The sequence below is a fragment of the Felis catus genome, chromosome A1 (assembly GCF_018350175.1).
Source record: "Felis catus isolate Fca126 chromosome A1, F.catus_Fca126_mat1.0, whole genome shotgun sequence".
NCBI classification, from domain to species: Eukaryota; Metazoa; Chordata; class Mammalia; order Carnivora; family Felidae; genus Felis; species Felis catus.
The window spans coordinates 132,741,726-132,752,919 of record NC_058368.1 but is presented as its reverse complement, the minus strand read 5'-3'; the positions used below and the strand labels follow the sequence as shown (position 1 = coordinate 132,752,919).

At 38.2% G+C, this 11,194-nt stretch overlaps 1 long non-coding RNA gene across 1 annotated transcript; it reads right to left on the bottom strand.

Annotated features, from left to right (window-relative positions):
- Positions 1-1,056: 1,056 nt before the first annotated feature.
- LOC123386541 lies at positions 1,057-11,191 on the bottom strand. Its single transcript, XR_006600553.1, has 3 exons — positions 10,129-11,191; positions 7,050-7,142; positions 1,057-1,644 (listed from the first exon to the last, which is right to left on the bottom strand). It is a non-coding gene; the product is annotated as an uncharacterized LOC123386541 (long non-coding RNA).
- Positions 11,192-11,194: the final 3 nt, after the last annotated feature.

Below are 11,194 nucleotides of genomic sequence, written 5' to 3'. Positions count from 1 at the left end.
ATAGTGAAAAAAATAGAGCCATTTCTTTTTGTCCTACTAAAAATAGATGTGTGCTGTGTACATATGTGTGTATAACTTAGGTATGGATATATGCACATACACACATCATATATGCTTGTGTGCATGTATGTGTATGCATATGTACATGACACATTAAACAGAGAAGTGTCTGGTTGTTTATCCAGCTTATTTACCATCCAGGTAACAAGATGACTTTCATTTCATTTGTATTCTTTTCTGTATTGTTTTAATTTTTAAAGTAATAGCATGTAACATTTTCCCTAAAACAATAAAGCTATTCTAAAAATGAAAGCCACAACAACTCTACAGGACAGTTCTCGTATATGAGTTGGTAAAGGTGAAGTGCTTGGAACATGTCTAGAACATAGTAAGTGTTAGTAAGTATTGGCTGTTATTATTCTGCTTGCCACTGTGTCACCTGTTAGGCCCTGCTCTAAGTATTTTACATGTATTTTCTACCTTAACCCTTATAGATACTGTAAATGTTGAGATACAGACAGGTTATGACAAAGATGACACAATTTTTAAGTAATGAGCCCATATTTTACAGACAAAGGTCCTTTAACTCCTTTAACATAAATGGCTATTTATTTATTATTATTATTTTAATGTTTATTTTTGAGACAGAGAGAGAGCATGAGTGGGTGGGGGGAGGAGGGGCAGAGAGAAAGGGAGACAGAGAATCAAAGCAAGCTCCAGGCTCTGAGCTGTCAGCACAGAGCCAATGTGGGGCTCAAACCCACAAACCATGAGATCATGACCTGAGCTGAAGTCAGACGCTTACCTGACTGAGCCACCCAGGTGCCTCATAAATGGCTATTTAAAATGCCTCGAACTTGTACTCAAGTAAAAACTCATTGCTGAGGATATTCTCAACCGATAGTATAAATATATAACTGCTTTATGTGATTCAAAAGAATGACATATAAATTTTCATGTTTTTGAAGTATCACTTAAATGAGTCAAATAACTACATTCTAAGACATACATAATTTACATAGTGAACTAAAATATGTATCTCAAACTTCATAGTAAAATTATTAATAATAGTACCAGTTTGCCCTTGAATAGTAATTTATAGTTTGCAAAGCACATTCACATACATTGGCTCATCTTGAGCTCCAAAACCACTCATTGGAGTGGTAGGGCAGGCCAGATGTTAATACCATCACTTACAGCTGAGGAAGCTGAATCATATATGTATGCTTCACTTAGAATGCCTTTGGTCACAAGGAACAAAAACCCAATTCCAAATGGTTTAAACAACACAGAGCTATACTGGGTCACTTTCTTGGATGCCCAGATGGACTTCACACTTGACACAATCTAGCTGCACTATTTCTTTATAATTCTCTTGATTCTATCCCATAAGGGCTGGCTTCATCTTGAGCCTTGTGCAGTTTTAGGTCCCAATGCTACACATGATGATGCCAGAGGAGAACAATGTTTTTTTCTGTAACTTTGTCTTGAAAACTAGGAAACCATCCTCAGAAGTCCTTAGCAAATTTTCCCTCACTTATCATGGGCCCAAAGGAATTCATATGCCCACCCCTGAGTCAATTATTGGCAAAGGCCATGGACTTACCCTTAGATGAATCAAGATACTTGATGAAAATGTGGGCTCTGTTGGGAAGGAAGAAAAGTGGCAATGGTAATGAGCACTGGTTGAGTACTACAGTCGGGGAAGGAGCAGTCAGGAATCAAAGCCACCTCTCTTAGGTTAAGTACTGGGGCCAGGAGTACCAATGTGGTCATGAGAGCAAGACTCAGGCCCTCTAACTTTCATATTTTTCATATAACAACCTCAACTTGATCTTCATTGGATTAGAATGCTCATTTTTGGCTTTGGTGGAGACACCCAAGGGGCATCTTTAAAATATTTGAATGGGGGAATTATCTACGCCTGGATTTTGCAAGATTGAAGTTGGATGGACTGGTAAAAACTTGGTTTTGAAAGCCACCTTTTGATAAACCCCTCAGAAGCATTATACTTGTTTTTTAACTAAAAGTATTTCAAGGAATAAAAAAGAAAGCTTTAAAAAGATTTGTACTGGATTTTTGAAGAAAAAACGATTGCACTTATAGTTGAAAGTATCTCTCCCAGATCCCATTCTTTTCCCCTCACCAGAGGAAATCCTATTCTGGATTTGGTGTCCATTTTCATGTGGATATTTTTGTACTTTTACTACTGCGTATAGATCCAAGATAAATAGTATTGTTTTAAAATTACACACACACACACACACACACACACACACACACACACACTTTATAAAAATACTAACCTCAACGTATCTTTCTGCAGTGGGATTTTGCGTTTGATATTTTTTTTAAGTGATACCTATATGATAGATGTAGCTTTTAGTTCACTCATTCTAACTGAAATATAGCCTGTTACTCAAATCTGCCCCAATGTATCATCTACTCTTCTGTTGGTGGATATTTTCATGGTTTCAACTGTTTCATGATTCCAAACAAAGCTCTTGTGAGCATTCTAGTAGGTATCTCATGCTATTCAGAAGAGCTTGTCTGGTACGTATCTTGGAATTTTTGGACATGTTCATCTTCAGCCTTAATACATCCTGTCATATGGCCCCCAATCCGATGGCTGTGACGTGGAATTACACTGTTGGCTTCAGAAGTATAGTAACTTCTTTTTTCCCTTGTTTCCTATGCATTTGAAACTCTCTAGTTTCTTAAATTTATCCTATTTTCTTCACTGAAAATTTGTTTTCATTCCTCCATCATGGAAAATTGTAGCACCTATTGAGTCTTTTCATTTTGATATGTCTTATTTCAGTTAGCCTGTTTTTTCCTTTGGAAATATATTTTATTATTTATTGGACACCATGAAATGACAATGAAAGAAATAAACACACACATCCAGACACTTGACATTTTCTCTCCAAACTGTTGAGATCAAGTCATTTTTCTTGATAATTTCTGGCTCACTTGACTATACAATGTGATCAGAATTTGTGTATTTTCTATGGAGAATGGAATAAATATATCCCTCTTTCTTCTCACTGGAGAAATCCTCAAATCACAAGATTTAAGAATAGCACTGATAACCAATTAGCTTAATTAGTATTTGGCAACTCTGTTTAGCAGAATCTTTGGACGTGCACCTGGCTTATAGAGATGGTGCTACTGAATGATGCCACTTTAGCATCCGAAAGCATTGCTCTATTTTTACACAGTGTCTACCTAAGAGATTCAGCGGCACTTGGATATGCTTACAGCAAGCTCCCTGAAGACTTTCCCTGGGTTTGGGGGAAGAAGTAACGTCAGTAAGTCAAAATTTACACCCTATTGTCCTAGGAAATGCAAAGCCAACCCAATAAACAAACATGAGATCATATTTCTATTTTGGTTGAGGGTAGGGGGAACACTTAATCCTGAGCAGCGTGAGAGAGAGACAAGAGGAAATGAAACACACACTGACTGAGATTGTGCTGTCTTCTCTTGCAGTTTGCAAAACTCAGATGGGAAAGGAATAAGCATTTACTTCTCTCAGTTTCCATGCTTACCTTTTAAGTGTCTCAGCATCAAAGAAACACCTGCCCTGAAACTGTATTTTCTTTACCCAAAGAATCTGGTGTAAGTGAGAATGTTGTATGAAAGGGTGGAGGGGCAGGGTGAGCTGTGTGGGCACAGAGAAGGATTCAAGATAAAAATCAAGATAAAAAGGATAATTTCCAAGACTTGAGAAACATGCTTCTGATGGGGGGACAGTTGGTCAGTTGGTTACATTGGCTATAGGTTCCTAGAGAGTTAACCCACACCATTTATCCTTATTGATTAGGCTGTTTAGAAATGTTAGAGATGGTTGTCAAGTTTGCCAAACAGCTCCTTTTATTGCTTCCTCTAGAGTCTCAAGATGACATCTAGATTCTTCTGGCATGCACAGTAAAGGTGAACTCAGGTAATGTTCCATTAAAACAAGACTACAAAAATTTCCATAAATAAGAGGTAATATGGAAGGTTTTAGGAGTTTTTTTTTTTTTTTGGTAATTTATTTTTAAGTTATCTGTACCCAGCATAGGGCTCGAACTCACAATGCTGAGATCAAGAGATCAAGCAGGCAACTGAGCTAGCCAGGCAGCCCTACCACCAACTGAGCTGGCCAGGCACCCCTAGGAATTTTCTTCTAACTTCATAGCTTTTTATTTTAAATTTTTTAAAAATGTTTATTTATTTTTTAGAGGGGAGGAGGGGCAGAGAGAGAGAGGGAGACACAGAATCCGAAGCAGGCTCCAGACTCTGAGCTGTCAGCACAGAGCCCAACACAGGGCTCAAACTCACAGACCTGAGATCATGACATGAGCCGAAGTCAAACACCTAAATTACTGAGCCACCCAGGCGCCCCCACACCTTTTTATTATTAAAGGCTGGCAAGACCTGAAATTTGTTGGAAGTAATTAGATATTTTCTTATATTACTTTTGAAAAGCAAAGCTTCCCCTACTTATCTTGAATTAAAATAATAATTTGTTAATCAAGTATATCTTGAAGCCACTTTCCTCTCTGAAATATTAGTGTCCCCCTCTCTTTTGAGTCCTGAAATTGTTCACAGCCAGCACTTCCTGCTGTCAGGTTCTTGTCCCTGCATTCTGACACTGACGTTCCAGCAGTTACCTTCTGACAGGCACCTTCAACCAGCCTCCTACCAACCTCTGTCATTATTGTCTCCAGTACCAGAAACCTCTGTGTTCCTAAGTGGCACTTCTGCCTCACCCTCTCCTAGCTATGAGAACCCTTCCAGCTACTGGATCAGTGACCTTAACCTGAGAGCGCCAGTGTGTTCATGGGGAGAGAAGTGTATCCTGAGCACATGATCCATTTTCTGATGTGATGACTTCATTTCTATTATCCCAGAGGAATGCAACAGGCGTACTGACATTTTGTCTACTGGCACCACAGACAACAGTGTGTTGCTGTACTAACATGCCCAGCTAAATTTGGATACGGTCCTGAGAATTTTATTAGGTAAACGGAGGAACTAATCGGGTCTCTGTAGATGTTAACACAACTCTACACTACCTTTATAAAAGAAGTTGGCTTTAACTAGCAGAAAGTTAAATTAGGATTCAAAATATTAAATAGTGCTTAGTGGATGTTCCACCTTACCCTTGAACTTCAGTAGATAGAGGTCAACCAGGTAGCAGTCTGGCTTTCTGGAACAAGTATTTAATCTTACTTGAAATTTGGATGATCAGTTAGGAAAGAAGCCAAATCTTCGAGAGCTCTTAGGCATTCTGCAGACATTTTTAAAAGGCATTTACTTCTAAGGGTGGCTGAATATAATTTGCCCCTCTTCTAGTCCTTCCAAATCTCTTCTTTAGCATGTAGCCATGACAATATTGACTGTTCTTAAAATGGGATATTGTGAGAAAAGCCCTCCAAGCCTGCACGGCCTCACTAGCTGTTTTCTGCCTCAGACCTCTGTTGTGCTCCTAATGGGATTTGGAGATATTTGCTTAGAATCTTCCATTCATCTAATTAGTCTTTTGGGAGAAAGACAGATGAAAGACAGGGAAGGCAGGAGAGAAAGCAATGCTTCATAGGCCTGGTTAGACCACAGGATGTAGCTTATCTACCAAAGAATGAGTGACATGAAACTCATTACACAGAAGGAATGAGCTCTGTGAATTTGGAGGTTCTGTCTTCATTTACAGAAGTCACCATTCAACTACTCCTATTTCCCTATCCTTAACTACAGTGGAATTTAAAAAGGAAATGCAAAGTTGGGGCTTCAGAAAAATTTCCCTCATCAGGGGCCCCCCAAACAAAGAAACCTACTGGGGTATAAAAGGGATTGATAGATGAAGTCTGAGAAATTTCTCTCTTGCCACCTGATCCCAGTTGGAAATTCACTGGCTAACTGTACTGCTGACTGAACAAAACAGAGGATAATAGCCTCTGGCTGAAGATTTTATAATTGAAGCTGAGGCAGAGTGGGCCATGTGCGTGTTCAGAACAGTGATTGCATTGTGGATGACAACACAAGTCCCACTTGTCAGTCACACAAATGTTTAAGACTGTAGAAAGGCATCTGATTTGGGACAGGGATGACAAAATGGATCTTTTGGTTTTCCCCACTTAGCCCTGAACACAAAGGACTGATGACTGCTTTGTTCTGGAATAAAGTCTTACATTCCTTATAGGACCTATCCAATCATTAATAGAGAAAGAAAATTCCTGTCTGGAATTACTCCTACCACTTTCTGAAAGAAGCCAACTTTTAGTCTCATCACCCAGTGGGGGAAAGTAGTATGAACCAGAATTTTTTTTGTTTTTTTTTTACCAATCATCACTTTTCCTTATTCATTTTTAGTGACTGCCTCAATGTTAAACAACTGTACTAAACGGTATTAAGACACATGGCTCTAATTTGATAATACCTGGCAATACTTAAAATGCCTCTTCCTGTTGAACCAGGAACTACACTTCTAAGAATTTGTTTACTAGATAAACTGACAGATGTGGAAAACTATATATTTGGAAAGATAATCTTGGCAGCATTGTTTGTAATGTCCAAAGAGTGAAAATGACCTAAAAGCTCACTGACAACAAATTGATTAAATAAATTATAGTCCATTTACACAGGGAAATGGGATAGAAGCTTAAAGTCCAGTTCCAGTCCTCATGAAACTTGGAACTTTGAAGTTTTTTAGTCTTTCATTGATCTGCTTAATTAATTGCTATCCTTAGTAAGGGAAGTTGTAAATAATGGGCAGTAAAGGAATCAAGAGTTGGGTGCTTTTTCCTCAGCTCTTATTAGTAGCAATGGAAAACTAACACTGATGGGAGAAGGAAGTAAGGAATCTTGATGAATTCTGGACCATCTCTAAATAGCTTGATGGGTCATCTTAACAGCCTATTTTCAGATTTATAGGATGTACCAATGCCTCTTGGGTGTATCATACTTATCAGGTTAAGATGAGTCCCATGTGAGTCCTCTAAGGGCTAGGGGTTTATAAGCATTTGATCACAATGCATAGATAGGGTTAAAGGGAATATTTTCACCTCTTTCTTGTTAAGTCCTTTAATCACAGGGCCTGAGAAACTCCTGGATATAAGACAGATGGAAGGGCACCATTTAGTCCCACTGCTGACAGGCTGAAAAAAGAGAAAATCAACCATTTTGTTAGAAATGTCTGTGGTGGCAGGTGGCATGGTAATCATAAAATTTGGTGACACAAGTCAAATTGTACAATGGAGTCAACCATTGTCAGGAAAAACAACAAGAAGGCTTTTTAAACATACCTTTCTTCTATAATTTATCTCCATTTATTTCCTTTTCTCACTATATTTAAGCAATATGAGCTCAGGAGTTTTTGTCATTTTTTGTATCCACAGTGCCTAACACAGTGCCTGATACATAATGGGCACTTTACAGTCTTCAAAATGAATTAAAAAACAACAGTTTTTTAATTTTCTGGACAACCATGGACGTCTAATTTCACTCTTCTTTTCATAGATTTTCTAGGGAACCAGAGATTGTAGATTAAGAAATTCCTAGGTTTAGAGTACATAATCACAGAGAAAAGTGGAGGAATCTTCAGAAATATTTTCCATTCTCCAATTTTTCTTTTACAAAATACATGTTTCTTTCATCTAATTCATAGAGAAACTCTTTCAGTCCCTAAGGATAAGGGCCTCTTCATGTAGAAAGTGTAAAACAATTTTACCTATGTAGATTCATATCATCTACATAGATAAATCCATCCTTATAGCAGAAGGTAATTTCAAAGAAGATATGTTTATTTAACATACACTTAGGGACTATTCACCATGAGTCAAGGGACTGTAGAGGACAGGGGTTATGGGGCTATAAACAATGACTCAGAAATCACAATATGGTGGAGCATATGTATAATAAACTGGGTACTTGAGTTTGATTTTGGCGTCTGTGTATGTTTGATGAAGATAGTGATGGGTGGAACGGGCAGAGAACAACTATAAATTCTGTAATGGAAGAAAATGCAACTGCAAGAATCCCTAGCTTTATTATGGTCATACACAACTGACCTCTCATCCTGTTACCAGATTATCCATAAGGAGTCTGATAATGACCTCTGGATAAGCACTGACTAATTATGGAAGAGGAATAAGGCAATATAAACTATATATGCTTAAATCAGATATCTGCCGTATGGACAGCTGCAATCATCTACATACCATTTGTAAGATCCAGTGTGTAAACGTTTCTTTCACCTGAGTGATGTTTTTCTGATGAAGATTATACAATTGTTGCATCTTAAACTTTGGGGAGACTTCAAAGCTGATCTGGTATGAAAGTCTACTCAAAGGAGGAATGCCTGCTGTAACACTCCTGGTAGCCACAAGCTTTGCTTTGATCTTCATTAACAGCAGCAGAATATATTTCAGTCAACAATAATTATTAGAAACAACTTTCTCATGTTGAATTAAAACCTCTTTGTATTTTCCAACCATATTTCTAAGCTTTGGCTTCTGGAGATGTAGAATAACCTATCCTCTCTGCCATACCTTAAGTATTTGAATACAGCTTTCATTTGTATTGCTGAATTCACCTTCAGGAAGGCTGAAATTCCCTTTCTTCAATGTATTCCTCTCGAGAAGTCATCACCTGCCTGTCCCTACTCTTTCAAACACTGTAATACTTGGTCAAAATCTGCTTAAAATGTGACACCTAGAACAGAACACGATATTCTAGCTGTGAATGATCTTAGCACATCTGGGTCCAGAAGAACTCTTTTGATCTGGACACAACCTTCCATCAACACACTCTTATAGGCTTTCATTCTTACCTTCTGTACCCCTCCCAGGTGTGCTGTACTGTGTGGGCTTATATTGGAATTTGGTCAAATAAAACTGTCATGTCTTTTTTTTTTTATTAAAAAAATTTTTTTTTTTTAATAAATTTTTTTTTCAACGTTTATTTTTGGGACAGAGAGAGACAGAGCATGAACGGGGGAGGGGCAGAGAGAGAGGGAGACACAGAATCGGAAACAGGCTCCAGGCTCTGAGCCATCAGCCCAGAGCCCGACGCGGGGCTCGAACTCACGGACCGCGAGATCGTGACCTGGCTGAAGTCGGACGCTTAACCGACTGCGCCACCCAGGCGCCCCTAAAAAAAAATTTTTTTTTAATGTTTATTTTTGAGAGAGACAGAGACAGAATGTGAGTGGGTTAGGGGCAGAGAGAGGGAGACATAGAATCCGAAACAGGTTCCAGGCTCTGAGCTGTCAGCACAGAGCCCAATGCAGGGCTCGAACCCACGAGCTGTGAGATCATGACCTGAGCTGAAGTTGCACGCTCAACCGAGCCACCTAGGTGCCCCAAACTGTCATGTCTTTTTTTTTCTGAGTACCATCAAGTCAGGTTTCCCCTCTGTTTACCTTGGCAATGGATTGTGTCTAATTTTGTCTTAAATTTGCCTCGGCATGGAAATAATTTTAAATCTTAATGATAACATTTTCAACGACTGCAGTTCTGTTATCTGTAAATTTGATAATACCTTCTATGGAATTTCTTGTGTCTTCATCCAAAGGATTGGAAATTTTCTTTGGTTTAGTGTGAATCATGATTCAGCTCTCTTAGGTTGTTTCAACAGCTAGGAATCCACCTCGCTAACAATTATCTATCTGAGCCACAAAGATTTCAATAGAGATGCCAGGTTTCTTGCCAGATTCAGTGAATACGGTACCTTAAAACCAGTCTAAGCCATACAGTTTCTCCAACAACAGATGCTAGGGACATTCTGTCATCACAGTAAAATTTTAGGTGAGCCTCCAAGCTCTATGAAGTAAGCAGCCAGAATGGATGCCAGGTCACGTGAGCAGAAACAAGAGAGCCTGTGTCATATTCACCATTTACCTTTTCTTGTACATACACAGTGGTCCAGATGCACGGGATCTATATTTTATTAGGAAAGACTACAAGGTAAATTCAACCAAATAAAAGCTCAAGAATCACTCACTGGAGAGGGATGTATGAGGGGTTCTGTTCACTGGCCCAGTTTTTCAAGATTTTTTTCAGACAAAGTCTCCATGTATAGCATTACTGTGGGTGTGTTAGAAAAGGCTACACTGATCTAGTATTCAGATTTTATAACCTTTACCTTTTGCCCTGATACAGTTGGGACTAGATGAATCACTTAGGTGGCTCTGTTTCCGGTGCAAGTTTCTGAAAAAGACAATTGAAAAAGTAAATGTTGCACATTGACTGGTTTTCAAAGAAAATGAAAGCATGTCTTTTTTTTCCCCCCTTTTATTCCCACCAAACTCTTGTAAGAGAAGGCATATTCAATTTTGAAGGGCTATCCAATTTCATATGGGAGATCTGTAACTATAATAATGTTGCATTGAGAGAAGAAGGAAGCCTTGGTCACTGCATCTATTTAGATGATATATGGTTTCCCTTTTTACACTTTTAGGGGCTTAGTTAACCACCTCTAAATCTAATTTGGGGGATTAGTGTTTTAATTCAATTCCCTCAGAACATGGAAAATTCTTCCTGTGCATGAACGCAAAGGAAAAAATGAATAATGCTCATAAACAAACCAGCTGATCCACCAAAGAGACAGGATTGTTATACACATTAATTCATATACAAAGGCTAAAGGCAAAATGGGAAATAAGTCATTTCCTATTACTTAAGGAAAGTACAAGCATAAAATCATATCATTTAAAAATTAAAAAAAATATTTTCTCTATTTTGGCCTCGTACACAATGCAGTTTGTCAAGTCTATAGAGCTACAGATATCCACCTTTCATCATATTAATTTTAGAAAAGCAAGATTTTCACATAAATAGCTCAGGTGGTAACTCTTCAAGATCATTTTTAGTTATTCATTTAGGTAACATGTAGCGTTTGCACTAAAGGGAAAAAAAAATCTGTATTAGGTGGCAAAACATCATGGCTTTTCTTTCTCTTGTCTGTAGTAACCTGAAACAGACCTAAACATCTTGGGTCAATAATCAAGACAGACCTTATTATATGTTGCTCAGCTCACAAACCTGAAGTGTAGCTTGGCTAATTACAATTTTTATAGTTATCCACCATTGAGAACCTTACCAACACTCTATACTCTGATATGAAAAAAAAAAAAAAAAGGGAAGAAAAAAGAAAAGGTAGATAAATGGCCACATTCAAAAAGTCTTTTAAAAATTAGTTCTGGGGCGCC